Here is a 12,500-nt window from a genome sequence, read left to right on the forward strand (position 1 = left end):
CACTGAAACCAACAGGAGATGTGCTGGACAAACCTTACTCACAACATAAAACTCACAACACCTTGGACTTGCAGTCATACAGTTGATATAGGCATTTCCGTTTTCTTTTCCAATCCATTCATATACTACTCACAAAAAGTCAGGGATATTCAGCTTTCGGGTGAAATTTCAGGATGAACTTAAAATCCACTATTACCTTTACAGTTGAACTTCATGTGACCTTCTCTAAACTTTCTACACTGAATGTGCATCTAACAGTTCAATGTTTCAGTATCTGTTCTGAAACATTACATTTCACCCGAAAGCCAGATATCCCTAACTGTGAGTAGTGTATACACATATAAAAACTCTATAGAAAAATGCTATTGGAGGGGAAAGAAAAGGGGAAGTTGGCCATACGATTCTCTGAGAGGACTACATGCCACTGCATCTGTGATTGAGATGCTGAGTGCACTCACACTTTGTGACCAAGGTCAGCTCTGACACCACCCTCTCTGCCCTCTCTTCTTAGGAGCTCAGGGGGATACTATGAGATCTATTCCACACCACTAGGGAGAACACAGAGAATTAGCAGGCTTGTTTGTTTGTGTGTGTGTGTGTGTGTGTGTGTGTGTGTGTGTGTGTGTGTGTGTGTGTGTGTGTGTGTCTCTCTCTCTGTGTGAGCTGAAACATTAAACACACCTTTGAGGGGGAAACTTTCCAGTATTAAAACATCCCAGGCTTGCTAGCGTTGCTTGGCAGGTGATAGAGTAGTTCTCTATTTTCTACTGTACTCCAGCGCACAGCCGTGTGTACATATCCTCACACCTCAGTTGCCCGCTGCCTCACAGGGACGTGGCTCTGGATGAAAATGCATGTAAATGGGAACGCTACCCGGGGAGCCCCTCAACTTTCCCCATCCCCGGTGCCTGCTGAGCGAGTGGAGGGAGCAGAGCAAATCCTGGATAAGAGCCTCCCTCCCTCCCTTCCTCCCTCCCTCCCTCCCTCTCGCTCGCCCTCACTCTCCCTCCCTACCTCCCTCTTGCTTTCCATCCTTACCTCCCTTCCTCTGTCTTGCTCTCTCTCTATCTCCACTCTCTCTCCCTCTCTCTTGCTCTCCTTTCTCTCTCTCGCTCTCACTCTCTCCCTCCTTCTCTCTCTCTCTCCTCTCTCTCACTCTCTAACCCGCTCTCTCTCTCTCTCTTTCACTCCCTCTCTCCCTCTAGGTGACCACCACTCACGGCGGTGACTCCCGTCTTTTGAAATGGGGACACATCGGTGGCAGCGGAGGCAGAGGAGGGTGTTAAAACGGGCCCCCGTTACGGCTGCAGTTTCACCACCAGGTGAAGGCGATGTTCCACCCAGGCTGGGCCAGTAAACCCTTACATCAAACACAAAGCTGAACCAGTGTGCCCCTCAAGGTTATTGGTTTAAACCCACTCGCACCGATAAATACACACACCATCTCAGTCCATGGAGCCTGGCAGACTCTAGGCGTCATCTTAAAAATTTAAACACGTAAATTCTTGGAACAACTTGGAACACAACACACACGCTTGTAAAAACTCCAGATACATCAGTGGCTACTCCTTGCACATTGGCTCTCAGTAGTTTCTGTATGCGCCATAAAACCCCCTTTCCATCTGAAGGCAAGCTTCAACACTTTACCTACTGAAGTGTGCATGAGCGGTTTACTGGATATAAGACAAGGTCATCATCATCAGTTATATTCACTGTTGATTGGACAATGGGAGGAAGGTAGGGAGATGTTATTTCTGGATGACTATCTATTAGGCTGACGAATAATATAACAGAAAATCCACTTACAGTATTATGAATTATTCCTAACCTTATATAGATAATATCAATCCATTCGTTTTACACAAAAGCAGCTACTGCACCTGCAAAATGACTTTCATTTCTCTGATTCACTGCCGTTAAAAAATGCAATCATCTTCTTTGAAAGGGCTCACCATTGCCTTGTTCATAACCCACAGCATGATCTGTCAAATATCTTTTTGGCCATTCAGCGATACCACCAGGCGATATCTGACCTCAGGCACAATCAAATGACCCTGTCCGATGACCAAATCAGAGAAAATCTCTCCTATTCTCTCCCCTCTCCCACAAAACACCACTGTTTCACCCCACAACCACAAACAACCATTAGAGACCACAAGCATCCAACACCTCCAGACTCTTCTCTGATGGCCATATAATGATGATTAGCGTTTGCTCGCCGGCATTTTAGAGCTGCCTACAGCCCCACACCCCACCACACCATCCCGGTTTACAGAGTACGTCTCTCTGAGCTGGCAGGCAGTCCTGTGCCACCCAGTCTGTCACCTAACACTACAATATTAATTACATAAGGGCGGCTGGTGAATAATTAAACATGCCTATTTAACAGGTCTGCATTATTTAACAATGTCCGGGGCAATGTGTATATAATGTGATCGATAAGCTCAGGGTTTAGCTAATAAAAGAGTAATGGGCTCATCAAGAAGTTGGGTAAGCATGTGTGTGTACTGTATGTGCGTTTGTGTTTGTGTTTGCGTGTGTGAGGGGGGATGTGTGTGTGTGTGTGTGTGTGTGGGTGTGGGTGTATTTGTGTTTTGGTGTGTGTGTGAGCTAGTGAGAGTGGGTGGGTTTAAGGAGACTGTGGGTGAGTTGATGGATGTGCGGGTTAGTCATTGAGTATATGACAGCGTCTTATGCATGAATGTATGCGTGTGTGTGAATCCATTTTTCACATATGACACGCTTCCATATCCCATACCATAGCCATAAGGTTCATGTCAAGTCTCTCTCTCTTTGTCTCACACACAGACATACACACTCACACATACACACACACATACACACACACATACACACTCACACAAACACACACAAACACACACACTGATTAATTTTGCCAGGTAGAACATATGCATTGTTGTTTTTGTTCTTTTAATGTTGGAAAATCTCATTCAGGAAATTCCCAGGTTCTCACAGGCATATATATATATATATATCAGTATGATCCCTCCCTCCAATGGACTTGTGTGGTGAAGCATGCATTTAGCTCTCTGACAGTCTCTTAAATAGCTTGTGGCTGCATAAAAGGGAAACACATTTAATGATTTCTGCCACGGCTTTGCATAAAGTGTTGATTCAGATTGCATTTACTGATTTCCTATGGTCAATTACAATGTTTACTCAGGGTAGCTCCTCTGAATACAACCAGATCTGGACAGAGGCCCTTCCATCGCCACCACAAAGGGGCTGGAAGAACTCCGAATAAATTAGAAATCAAGCGGCGTCCAACCCGGTTCCAAGAACAGTGGGCAGGCTGATTCTGGCTATTCCACCAACACATGTGCTCACACACACAACGAGACAAGGCACCCGTGATTCATGGAGGTTTAGGAACAGACAGACAGTCGAGCAGGTAATCACATTTCATCTGTCACTGGTGAATGTGTGTGTGTGTGTGTGTGTGTGTGTGTGTGTGTGTGTGTGTGTGTGTGTGTGTGTGTGTATACTGTATGTGTGTGTGCACGCGAGAGAGAATTGTGAGTGATTGTGCTTAAATTGTCAGAAGGGTGCCTGCCTGAATAACCACAATCAAACCTGGGACAATTAATCTCCAACACATGATCCCCCAACCCACCTTAAAAAAAAAAAAAAGATGATGTACAACCAAAGGTAAAAAGGACTTAATGTGTAAATAAATCATCTAATAACTAACACCATTTGTGCATCCGTGGCAGGAGCAAGGCTATATGTTAGCGGGCGAAACCAGATTTACACCCACTGAACACTCCAGTGAGAGGGACAAGCGCAGCAGGCAATAAATATGTATTAGTGTAGAGGCAATAACACAGCATAGAGGAAGGGAAAAACATAGCGTGGGTGAGAGGCGGGGAGAGAGGGAGGAGAGGGGGAGGGGGGGGGGGTGAGATTGATATTCTGTGACTGATAGCATAAGAAATGGATCGCAGTGGAGAGAGAGAGAGCGAGAATGAGAGAAAGGAGAGAGAAAAACAGAGGGAGTGGAAGAATGAGTAGAAGGCAGATGTAGAATAGCATGTATATATGTAGACTGTGTGTGTACACATATGTAAAAAGGGACAGAGGAGAGACAGATGAGGAGTAGTGTGTGGAGGTAGAAAGAAAAAAAATCATCATCTGAGTTGAGTTGGGTTGATGCTTGTGTAACGGAGGCGAACTGAGCTAGCGTGCAAGTTGCCCGTGTAAATCCTCACAGCCCTAACCTTAAGAACGCTTCTAACCGCTGAGTTGGAAGCCTGGGCTTTTAGCACAGTGGTTAGAGCGTTCGACTCCCATGCCGGTGTGTGTCGAGGTGGCGGGTTCGAGGGCCGTGAGCGGCGGACGAATTACGACCTCTGTTACACTTGGTAGCACCCGGGTATAGATCAGCACAGACTCCAGTGCCATTTGAGACGTGTGTTCAGTGGCACTGGGGCATGGGCGGGCACCATCTGAGGCACCATTTCATGCCACCGTGAACACCCCCCCCCCACCCTGTGCCCGGCTCGGCCTGGCGTGCGGCACTGCCCTGGCCAGAGGTGTGCGGGTGATGACATCCGACAGGTGTGTCACCAGCTCACACGCTCACAGCTGCTCGAGACACTGCCTGTACCCCCAGCCAGACCTGAGCGCCATGACCCTGTCCCCACACACACACACACACACACACACACACACACACACACACACACACACACACTGTGCCCCCCTTTAACACATGACAGAGCAAAGCAGCACAGACTGGAGCGCCAGTGGCAGACACCAGTCTTGTTGGGGAGCGGCAAGACTTTTTTCTGATCCTCATCTCACTTCAATAAATCCACCTCTTAAGTCTCCAATTTCCTCTGTCACTGATATGCCAGTGGAAGTAATATTGCTTTCCACAGATTCATATGAATTCTACACAGACACAATGAAGGCAGTGGAAGGGTAGGGTACTATGGTTTTGATTTGCCTGGTGCCAGTGCTTTTTCTCTAAAGTTTACAACACATTTACATTAAACAGTGTATTTTTCAACCTTAAAAGGCAGTGTATGCTGAAACACACATGCAAATGCATTGAAAAGACATTTACATGTAAACATTTAATTAGCATCTGGCACGCACTCAAACAAGCACAAGGCAGAGTCCTGCAAACGGGTCGGGTATCCGCGGGTACCCAACGGGTACCCGCAGAAAAGTTGCTAAAACAGGTAAATTATGACGTCCCTAAAATGTACGGGCGGGTATGCGGGCGGGAAAAAAACTCCTTGTGGGTGGATACGATGAGAACCAAAACAGTATAGAAATAAAACATCATTGAAAAATATGTGAAATATTTGTATATCTAAATTACCATTACCACATCGCAAATATGTGTTTTAGTCAATGATAAGACACTTGACCCATCACATCAGTACTGCGACTTTTGAATTATTTGTTTGATGCATCTATGTGTGAAAACTTTAAACAATATAACCGTCTCGTAGTTGGAGAGCAAGAGAGTAGGCTACAATGGATGAAGTCAAGGTAAAGTTGGCTAGTGGCAGGCTCAGGTTGTTTTTTTCTTGTTCTCTTTGTTTCATTAACAGGTCCATTTTATGTAGAATAATGTTCTGATGCAGCAAGGTTTGGGCTATGTGTCGTTGTTGTAAGGTTTATCCCTGACGCCCTTTACGTGCTTCAATTGTGCGAGAAAAAAAATAAAGCACATTCATTTGAATGATTTTAGCTTGTGTGCGATTTATCGCGGGCACAGGTCGTGTAATGGGCAAAATATTAACGGGTCCGGGCGGGTGCGGATTTAATTTTAATATCACCACAGGTGACGGGTCAATCTGGTGCTGAACTTCTCGGATGCGGGCAGGGGTGGGTCTAAAAACATGGACCCGTGCAGGACTCTGGCACAAGGCACATACGGTTTGAAACTGTAGCTGAAAATACTTAGAAAGATGTCTGTAATGTCTGTTTCACAGCTAGTAAGAGACCAAAGCGCACAATCCGCAAGTCATAAGTCATACTGCAGAAGGACAGTTCTGGGATCAGCTCAGCACCACAAATATGGCCTCGCTGACCTCTTCCTGTGACAGATCTAGGATCTGCAGACAAGATGCACATCTCACATCATCACATGCACATACAGTTTAACAACTTAGTCCACATCACACGTCTCCATCCAGTGTTCAGTATGCCCCATCCAGTGCTCAGTATGCCCCAGTGCTCAGTATGCCCCATCCAGTGTTCAGTATGCCCCATCCAGTGTTCAGTATGCCCCATCCAGTGCTCAGTATGCCCCAGTGCTCAGTATGCCCCATCCAGTGCTCAGTATGCCCCATCCAGTGTTCAGTATGCCCCATCCAGTGCTCAGTATGCCCCATCCAGTGTTCAGTATGCCCCAGTGCTCAGTATGCCCCATCCAGTGCTCAGTATGCCCCATCCAGTATTCAGTATGCCCCATCCAGTGCTCAGTATGCCCCATCCAGTGTTCAGTATGCCCCAGTGCTCAGTATGCCCCATCCAGTGTTCAGTATGCCCCATCCAGTGTTCAGTATGCCCCATCCAGTGTTCAGTATGCCCCAGTGCTCAGTATGCCCCATCCAGTGTTCAGTATGCCCCAGTGCTCAGTATGCCCCATCCAGTGTTCAGTATGCCCCATCCAGTGTTCAGTATGCCCCATCCAGTGCTCAGTATGCCCCATCCAGTGTTCAGTATGCCCCAGTGCTCAGTATGCCCCATCCAGTGTTCAGTATGCCCCATCCAGTGTTCAGTATGCCCCAGTGCTCAGTATGCCCCATCCAGTGTTCAGTATGCCCCATCCAGTGTTCAGTATGCCCCAGTGCTCAGTATGCCCCAGTATGAAGAGAAAAGACAGGAGGGCAGGATTTCTGTGAGAGGCTGCTCTCTTCATCCTCAGTGCCCCACTGGAATTCACCTTTTTCTCATAATCTAGGTCCCTCTCTCACTCTCTTACCTCTCTCTCTCTCTCTCTCTCTCTCTCTCTCTCTCTCTCTCTCTCTCCTTCATCTATTAACACTATCTGTCATTCTGTTCTTTTTCTTCTCTCACTCCTGCCCAGGACATGTGCCATCGCTCCTTCTAGCTCTTCTATTGCTCCACTTTCTACTGTCACTTCAGATTGTGGAACAAGCAATGACAAAAGAAAAAATATACAAAAGCAAACCAAAAAACTGAAAACGTATTACTGACACTGTTTTTAGAGCCACTGACAGTTGTGTTTTAGATATGTGTATGTGCAGTGTGTGTGCAGTGTGCTCGAATGTGTATGCAATGTGTGTGTGTGTGTGTGTGTGTGTGTGTGTGTGTGTGTGTGTGTGTGTGTGTGTGTGTGTGTGTGTGTGTGTAAACTCATACTCAGCTCTCATGTCTTCATAATAGTTTGTGAGTGTAGTGTGAGCATACAATCATACATCTGTGAGAGTGAGTGACTGTGTGTGTGTGTGTGTGTGTGTGTGTGTGTGTCTGTGTGTGTCTGTGCGTGTGCGTGTGCGTGTGCGTGTGCGTGTGCGTGTGCGTGTGCGTGTGTGTGTGTGTGTGTGTGTGCGCGTGTGTGTGTGTGTATGTGCACACATTTAGGAGTCTGGCCCGTCCCGAGGCTCCATAATAGCCTCATTATTCATGGATGAGTGTTATCTGCATACTGGAAAAGGACAAAGAAAGACAATCAAGCCAGGAGCCCCTCCACTCTCTGCTCTGACAGGACAGGACAGGACAGGACCCCATCTCCCCCTCTCCACTCTGTGGAGAACACGCTCAGTGCAATAACCCTCCGCATCCACATGCCCATCGCTTATTAGACCAAAGTTGAGCAGCCGCATGTGTGTGTGTGTGTGTGTGTGTGTGTGTGTGTGTGTGTGTGCTTGTGTGTGCGCAAAAACCTACATCCACCCACACTTCCTGAAGGAAAATGTCATGTCCAGCAAGTGGCTGTGTGAGCTCTAAAATGTTGGGCCACGAGAGCTAGGAGTAAGCTGGACAAAGAGAGAGAGAGAGAGAGAGAGAGTGAAAGAGAGAGAAAGAGAGAGAGTGAAAGAGAGAGAGAGAGAGATTACTGTAAAGATGACGGGCAAAGGCAGCCACTGTAATTAACCAGAGAAGTGGAGAGAAGGAGGAAGAGAAGGAGAGAAAGAGAGAGAGAGAGAGAGAGAGAGAGAGAGAGAGAGAGAGAGAGAGAGAGATGCGGAGCGGAACGAGAGAGGGAGTCTTTATCAGATGCAAAGTGCCCTATTAAAAATGAAAGTCAAAGGGAATGCAGCGGAGGCCCAGCACAGCGCAGCGGCAGTTATCTGCAGCTCAGGGGAGTGTGGGCAGGGCCGGGCTCCGCACAGAGCAGCCTGGACTGGGGGAGAGCAAGGGGGGGGGGGGGGGGGGGGGGGTGGTCGGCGTGGGAGTGGAGCGGCTGGATGGAGTGGAGGATGAGGAGGAGAAGGAATGGAGGGCAAGAGAGAGAGAGAGAACGAGCTGTGTGCAGGGGAGACTCAACTGGGGAGAGGTATAAAGCTGGATTTACATGAAAAGAGAACACGAGGAGGGAGAGAGAGAGAGTAGGGCAGACGGAGAGAGCGAAGGGGGGGAAGAGAGAGAGAGAAAGAGAGAGAGAGGGAAGGAGAGGGGGAGAGATGGGGGATTTGGGTAGCTCAGTCAAATTGAGACCGAGAGACAAGGTGAGAAATGCAGCAGGATGGAAGTTAGAGAAGATGAGCGAATCAAGGAGAGAGGAGAGAAAAGAAAACAGGAGAGAAGAAAGGAGAGAGGAGAGAAAAGAAATCAGGAGAGAAGAGAGAAAAGAAAACAGCAGAGAAGAAAGGAGAGAGAAAACTGGGAGAAAAAGAGAAGGGCGCTGCGATATAAACGACAAATAGGGAGGAAAGAGGAGAGGAGAGCGAGAGGAATAAGAGGGAAAGAGAGAGAGGGAGAAAGGGAGGGAGAAGGAGAGAGGGAGAGGAGGTAGAGTCACGTCAGAGACTGGACACCAGGGGGGACACTGAAAGGACGAGACAGCAGATGGAGGACCAGTGACAGCAAATGAGGAGAGTGTAGAGGGGAGACACGAAGCTGGGAGACCAGGGAGCCGAGTGAGACAGATGAGACGAGAGCCGGCCGGGGGCTGGTCAAGACTGAGAAACACTCTGAGACTGAGTGAACAACACCTTCACGTGCATGCACCCCAAGTCCAAGACACTACGGTAATGGACAGTGGATGCATTTGTTTCTATAATATGCCACTATTTGGCAGCTATAACCCAAACAGCCAGAAGGAGGGCTATTTTTTGGTGACTCGCCCAAAAGGGCCTCCATATATTTGATTTTAGCACTGTCTCCTCTTGATACACTTTGCGCCTTAAGCCAGTCTGCCTCAACAGTGAGAGACAGAGAACGAAAGAGGGAGAGGGAGAGGGAGAGGGAGAGAGAGGAAAGAGAGGGAGAGAAAGGGAGAGGGAGGGAGAGAGAGGGAGAGAGAGGGAGAGAGAGGGAGACGGGTGAGGGAGAGAGAGAGAGAGGGAGAGAGAGGGAGAGGGAGGGAGAGAGAGGGAAACGGGTGAGGGAGAGAGAGAGAGGGAGATGGGTGAGGGACAGGGAGAGAGAGGGAAGAGAGGGAGAGAGAGGGAGAGAGAGAGAGAGAGAAAGAGAGGGAGAGGGAGACGGGTGAGCTAGTCCAGTAAGCTGCCTCGGCTGGTCCAAATCTATTAAATCTGACACTATGAAATTGGAGGCATCTTTTAAGTGGCACTTAACTCGCCGTGTTTTCCTTCAGCACTAATGGCAAGACTTCAGGAAATGAACTAGCAGGCGGTTACACACACCGCCTCTTCAAGTGACAAAGGAGGAGGCGCCGGATGGCTGCGGACGACGCCGACTGCCGGACTGCCAGGCTGGTTTGACGAGGCTGACGTACACGTCCAGCGAGAGCTGGTGTGACCGATGGAAGGCCGCGGCCGATCACTTTCAGGTAACGGCGGAATGTGTGTGGAGAGGAAAGGTGTGGAGGAACAAGTGGAATACTGAATGTATGTGGCGCGGGTGAAGGTGAGGGTGGGTGAGGGAGAGGAGGTGTGTGTGTGTGGGGGGGGGGGGGGGCTCCTGGGAGGGTTGTTTTTCCACATGACCAGTGGCTGAGCTTTAGGTCAGAGATATGAGGAGTGGAAGTGCGAGGGAGGGATTTGCGAGAGAGATAAATGTCAAACAAGGGGAGGGAGATCTAACCGAACATTTTGCTGACGGTAAGACTGAAAGAAAAGGGGAAGGAGACAGAGAGAGAGAGAGAGAGAGAGAAAGAGAGAGAGAGGACATGCTTGTGGCTATATAATATAATAAAGGAAAATCAAAAGTAGTGTCTGAGTTTACAGTTTGAGCTGTAGGCTGACTCAGAATGTCTACTGACCCTCCCCATGACCCTTTGCTCTACTGTCCCATCCCCTAGCGTCACACACACACACACACACACACACACACACACACACACACACACACATACACACATGTATAGTCACAGAAGCACTCAATAATACTTGTACAATTCACATCCACAAACAGCCAAAAGTAGACAGACAGAAAAGGCACACAGACCACAGATAAACAGACAGGAAGGAAGGAGTCACCCCCCACACACACACACACACACCACCACCACCACCACCTCCCTCTCGTGTCCCTCCCCAACTCCTTCTCGCTGCCCACCTCTCTCCTCTTTCTCTCTGCACCTCCTTCTCCCACATCCTTCTCCCACCTCTCTCCACCTCCCTCTCCACCTCCCTCTCATCACCCCACCTCTCTCCACCTCCCTCTCCACCTCCTTCTCCCACCTCTCTCCACCTCCCTCTCCACCTCCCTCTCATCACCCCACCTCTCTCCACCTCCCTCTCCACCTCCCTCTCATCACCCCGCCTCTCTCCACCTCCCTCTCCACCTCCCTCTCCCACGTCTCCCGTGTCTCTCGCCCCGTGCAGGTGCGGCGCACTCCCAGCATGCAACCGGCGCCAGCATCGCCGCGCCAACCAGGAATCTATCCCCCTCTAATTCATCAAGCACAAATCACAGGCAAACAATAGTTAATCAATGGAGAGCCACACTATTGACAAATGGCTGCAGGAAAAGGCATTTGTGTACAGAGGACTCACGCAGAGAGAAATGAAGAGGAGAGAGAGAGATGGTGGAGAAAAGAGAGCATGTGAGAGAGAGAGAGGAAAATGGAGAAAGATGGAGAGATAGAGAGAGGGGGGGGGAGAAAAACAGACCGAGAGGGGCATGGGAGATCATCTGCTAGAATGACAAATCACAAATATGTGCAGAGCCCTCAAACACAGAACACAGACACAGAGACACAGAGACACAGAGACAGACACATACACACACACACACACACACACACACACACACACACACACACACACAGACACAGACACAGACACAGACACAGATACACACACACATACACACACACACACACACACACACACACACACACACACACACACAAACACACACACACACTCCAACATCAAGCTAGGCAGGTACATTGTACTCTTTTTCCAATTAGCTGTTGTCAAATTTGAGCACTGTCCCCCAATAAGCAGAACACAAACACACAGTGAAACAGACAGACACCAACCCCACTAATTGGCCATCCTCAAACAATGCCTTAGACTTTGTTAGACTTAGTCTAATTATGAACCTATGAGGAGAAAACACACACACACACACACACACACACACACGTGCAAAAGCTAAGACAACTTGCCTAAGCCTGCAACTAATATTCTAGTGTACATGAGCATGAAACTTATTTTGTCAGGTCCCATTTTTAAAAAAGACGGAAATATCTAATTGAGGAGTCTCTGAGCTTGCATGACTTTTGGTCGTAGAAGAAGCCCAAACTAGTGTGGAACTGCTGTGCCTGTTTTGGAGAAATAATGGGCTGTGTCACACACTGAGTTTGTCACTTGGGCTTCATGAAGAGTTATGGAGGCCCCGCTTGGTCGCTTCTGAAGTGGGTCACTACTCACTACAGTGGGCCACTCCCCAAGAGTCGAGTGACAGTAACTAACTGTGTGTGTGTGTGTGTGTGTGTGTGTGTGTGTGTGTGTGTGTGTGTGTGTGTGTGTGTGTGTGTGTGTGTGTGTGTGATGCATGCATGTGTGAATTAATTCTTCAGATATCATGTTTCCATACCTTTAGCCACAGCCATGCAGCCATGAGGTTTATGTCAGTACGTGTGTTTGGTGTGGTTTGGTGTGGTGTGGTGTGGTGTGGTGTGGTGTGGTGTGGTGTGTGTTCATTGTGACATGGAGCAGGAAATGTCTAAGAAATATGCTCTTACATGTATGTGTATGATGTGTGTGTGTGTGCACCTTTGTGTATCTGTGTGTGTGTTTCTATGAGTGTGTGCGCATACACCAATGTTTGTGTCTGCATGTTTTGCCTGGTAGAATATGACACAAACACACGCACACACGCACACACACACACACCCACACAGCAACCAAAGACAG

The 12,500-nt window shown here is 48.4% G+C and overlaps 1 protein-coding gene across 1 annotated transcript in view; it reads right to left on the minus strand.

Annotated features, from left to right (window-relative positions):
• Positions 1–12,500, minus strand: part of mdga1 (MAM domain containing glycosylphosphatidylinositol anchor 1) — a 183,116-nt gene that overhangs the window by 160,331 nt on the left and 10,285 nt on the right. The window lies entirely within an intron of this gene.

The sequence above is a fragment of the Alosa pseudoharengus genome, unplaced genomic scaffold, assembly GCF_046254945.1.
Source record: "Alosa pseudoharengus isolate Yale_2024_CS ecotype anadromous, Long Island Sound unplaced genomic scaffold, YU_APseudo_1.1 YU_APseudo_1.1_scf_22, whole genome shotgun sequence".
NCBI classification, from domain to species: Eukaryota; Metazoa; Chordata; class Actinopteri; order Clupeiformes; family Clupeidae; genus Alosa; species Alosa pseudoharengus.